This window comes from Ascaphus truei, chromosome 1, assembly GCF_040206685.1.
Source record: "Ascaphus truei isolate aAscTru1 chromosome 1, aAscTru1.hap1, whole genome shotgun sequence".
NCBI lineage: Eukaryota > Metazoa > Chordata > Amphibia > Anura > Ascaphidae > Ascaphus > Ascaphus truei.
Window position 1 is genome coordinate 59,233,833 of NC_134483.1, and position 4,889 is coordinate 59,238,721.

The following is a 4,889-nucleotide window of genomic DNA, read 5'->3' on the forward strand; positions in this document are numbered from 1 at the left end:
CCCATGGCGGGATGAGCGTGCTCACTCCTAGCCTTTAGCTGGGGGAACATCTGACTCAGCCACAGATGCCCTGTAAGACCAGGGGCCATCACCATCTAAAGGTCTGGGACCTCTGAGAATCTGCATCGCTGTAAGGAAGATCTACAGTGGATGCATGCCATACAATAAAGACCCTTGTTATCACACTCCTGTCTAAGTACCAGTCCTTGGGCAGGAGGGAAACATATGCAATAGTGGGGGCTGATTTCTGGACACCCTAGAACCCACTACAGCTGGAGGCGCTAACCCCATGAGAAGAACTACAGAAAGAACCTAAACCTGTCCTCATCTCCATACCATTGCAGATCAAACTCAGCTCTCCTGATCCTAACAAGTACCCGCACCACACACAGGTAGCAGAAGCTGTGCGTCTTCCACTGGGTGGGGGGGGGGGGGGGATGGGGGGGACGACAGTGCTACATTTTGAGGCACTGCTGAGATCAGGGCCGGCTTTTACAGTAAGAGCAAATAAAGTACGCCTCAGACATATTGCTAAGGTAGAGGGGGATTAGATATAGTGTTCAGGGGACCCTGCCTACCATAACCAGGGACCCTTTTCCCTGCCAGGGAGCTATAGTCTGGTCTGCCCTACTAGTAAGTAAGTAGTAAGGATAGCTTAGCGGAGTGTATGTAAGGAGATGGCCACGGCAGAGAACCAATCCATCCAGACCATCTAGTGACTTGTGTTAAAAGCTAAGACGGGCTTTTCAAAGTTGCTCTGTTCGAAATAGCAGAGCAATCGGCTTGTTTTGAAGCTAAGATTATCTGCCTCACAGAGACAGTCAGACACAAAGACCAAGGTCTGAGAATTGAACGTAGTGGTCACGGCTGGGAACTGAAGCTGAACTGAAGCCGAAAAGAGGACCAGGAGAACTGGGTGCATATCCTGGTCTGGGTAAGCTCATCCAAGCGGGCGCCCTGCACCTAGGAAAGCCTAGATTTTCCCCCAGAGCCCGTTTCACTGTTTCTTATGTAATTCTTCTTTTTTTATGTGGGCTTACCAAAATAAACACAATTTGTTTTTACTACCTTATTTTGCCTAATGTATGATCCCGATAATATATAAATGGTGTAAAAAGTACCTGGTCTCCCGTGACACAGCCCAAATCCATTTACTGGAATATCGCAGGCTTTCAGTTCACCTCCTCTCAGCAGTTTCACTCTTTCATATGCTTAGTGTCCTTCTCTCCTCCCCATGCCCCTCCCACATGTGCTATTTTGCAGAACCGCATTATGAATTGGCAGCATTACTGAACCAGATCTGCTGACCCTGGCTTGCAACACCCGTCTGACTTTACCCGGACTTGTACACAGGTTGTACGGTGAAGTACCATTCTAGGGCACCTAAAAACTTTGACAAATATAATTGGTGCTAGCTGGGCTGAAAAAGAGTGAGGGATGACAGAGGGGAGCACCTTCTCACTTGGGCGGTGGGGGTAGGGTTAGGGGGAACAAACAGGTCTTCGTTGACTCTGTTATGCACGTTTTATATCTCTTGAGGGGTAGGGGGAAGCTCTGAAAATGTAAAGCTTAGAACTCTTACTCTCAGTCTCTACTCCATCTCAGTTGCAGAAATCACCCTCTCTGTGGCACCAAGTCTTCTTTGGGATGCAATTAAATCAGTGGTACCAGTAGAATGGAGAACCCCAGCAGCATTTACAGAGGTTTACCCTCAATTTCAAGAGGAGTCCAATTCGTGGAGGCCCCACTCTGGACTCTCATAATGCCTCTTCCATCCTTCCCTCCTTAGGCTCTGTCACCTCCACCACTTTGGTTTTATAGTACCTGTTCTGGGGTATTATGTTTTTGGGGAACTGTTTATTTCATATAATAAATGTTATTTGTCACAGTTCTGTGTCTTTCCGTGAGTCTCTTGTGTTTTATTTCTCTTGCTCACCCTCTCCTCTCTACCCCCTTCCAATCCCCTCTCCGTCTGTGTGTCTCTCTCTGCATTCCCCCTCTCCCTCTCCTCTTGGGCAAGGTCCTGGCTCTTGTGAGCTTTTGTACCTCTTTTTTAGTTATGTTTTCCCAATAAAGCTAATTGTATCATTTTTCTGACCCTCATTCACTTCGGCTGTGTGCTGCTCCATTTGTTTTTTCTATATCTGGATCCTGCTACCAGCGGCTGTCACACCTAAATAGAGACTCCTGAAGTGGGTGAGGAACAAAAGGTTTTCTGAAGAAAACTGTGAGTAATTGAGTCTTGTTGAAGATATGCCTGAAGAGATTCCTAATGAGGTGTAGAGGTGTGTGGATTTATGTTCACCCACCTTTGGTCTTCAGGGGACACCTGTCCCATCTACCAAGATAATCCTAAAGACTTCTCACTGTGTATAAGAACTGTGTGTATATATTTTTCACTCAAAGCACCCACCACTATGGTGCTCTCTGCATATATTTTTTGATCTTGATAACTACACTGAAGATTTTATTTATCTAGATTCGGTTACATGAGCACCCAAATACCACCCTTTAATCTATATCTGATTTGCAAACTGATGCTGCGCAGGAAATCAGCATGTCTAGCTGATCATCATCATCATCATCATCATCATCATCATCATCATCATCATCATCATCATCATCATCATCATCATCATCATCATCATCATCATCATCATCATCATCATCATCATCATCATCATCATCATCATCATCGCTATGGATTATCATCATCCCTGTTTTACAAAAATCATCTAAAGCAACATGATCTAGTTCATTGCCATCATGAGACAACAGTGATTGTCTTGTTGGTGTGTTAAGTCTACAGAGGCCAGTGACCTATTGTCTCCATCTCCACCTGTGTTGTCTTGATTGCAACATGCCCCTTTGTCCTATGCTGGCTATCTAAGGTTGTCTGCCAATGTGGGTGATGGTGGTGGGTCATGTGAGCTCTTAAAGAACAGGTAAAGCCAAAGCAAAGATGAGTACCCGGCTGTAACAGGGGACTTATCCCTGTTCACAAATGTGCCTCTAATCCAGCAGTGTGGTGGTTAACTGCTGGTAGGCAATTAACTAACCGGACCTACCTGATTGCTTAGAAAAGCCTGTCTTGTGAGACAGGAAGGGACTCCTTAGCTCACTTGTGAGCTGACCTTTGGAGACAGAGCAGGGGTTCTTGAGTCTCCCAGGAGAGACTGACCAGGAGAACACAGATCTCTGGAGCTGACCATGTCTTGAGCTCTGCCAGAAGACACAGCAGAGCTGATTTCAAGACACAGGGAAAACTACTAAACCTGAAGCTAACACAACCTGAGGGAAGGGAGCTGAACCAGGAACTGAGAAGATTTTTCCTCCAAGAAACAGATAAGACTTTCATTCTTAAGAGACTTCTTATATCTGCTTATTTCATGCTATGTGTTTGGGGCTGGGAGAAATGCTTGACTAAGGGAGATGTGAACTAATTGCATAGTGTTTCACTAGAAATACTCCCAAGTGAATAGAAGCTTTGTTCTCCCCCCCCCCCCCTGTGTTTGGATGGATTTCCTGATGAAAAGGAAAAGGCACAATAAAGCCTTATTATAATTTCACCTTATAAAAGTCTCCAATTGTACCTCTGTGAACGTCCGTCTACATATGGTGTCCGAAGTGAGATGAGAGGTGTCTTTGAAGTTAAAAAGGACCGGAGATTTTTATGTGAAATTTTTTTTATGCTTTTTTCCTACAAACAAGTCTGAGCAACTTAAAAAAAAAAAAAAACCTCATGCAGCAGAGATCAGAGTTAAAGGGACACACCACTGAAACTTACACTGCATTGAAACTTACAAAACCACAGATGGACTCTTTGCCCCAATCCCAAGAGGAGAGAGACTGCTGAAACAGCTAAAACTTTATTTGCCTATCACAAAGTGTAAAATGGTCATTGAATTAGGGGTTTTGCCTTCCAGCCATAGTCAGGGTTCAAGAAGTGAGTCAGCCCTTAAAAAGGGATAGGTGTTTGTTGTTTTCAAAAGTTTCGCTGAAGCAGTGAATACAGATGGTGACCCACTAGTGGTACTGATTTTATAAATAAAGGTTGCCACACCGCATAGGGCTACCAGCTGTGAATGGCGTATATGCAGAAAAGTGTGATAATTGATACAAGACTGTGCTGAAGCAGGGGAATTTTTAGCAAACAATTGCTGAGTGTTGTGTCACCCTGCCAGGAATGAAAGAAATAGTCCACTGCAAAGAATGGTTTTTTTTCTGCAAGTAAAAAAAGTCTGCCTATATATATCTTGGGAGCAAAAACAGACACCCAAAGGGTGAAGTGTGAATGCCATTGTGACGATAGTGAGGGTTTGGCCCGGGATTAACGGGGTTACCCCCCAAGGGCCCCCCTGTAACCTCACCAGGGAGACAAGGGGTTAACTGGGCTGAGGCCCAGAAATGTGATTTGACCCTTGTTATAACATGAAAATGCTTATTCCCCTGTGTAAATGTATTGTTGCTGGATCAGTGTCTGCATAACACACCCACTGGGTCATAAGGGGTTAATGAGCTACAGTTTAAGAAAATTCTACTGTATGGTGTCTTTTTGGGAAATCTGGACTTCAAAGGGCTTAATTGAAGTTGAATGTGAAAAGCAGAAGGGTTTTTTAGTGTACAGTATGTTAATACCTGTTTGCAGCCAGCCCCTGAGTCTTGGGGTGCAGCCTCAGGGGAACCCCCCAAGTACCCACATATTAAAAATATAACTTTGTCATAAGAGGGACATATATTTTTGATAAAGTGACTTATTGCAGTTTTTAATAGGCCCAGAACCAAATGGTTTGACTCATATGAGTCTATTCACGTTTGATATGCAAGCTTCCTCTCTGGAAGTGCATATCAAAGGGAGGTCTGGGCTAGGTGTGATACATGGTGATCAA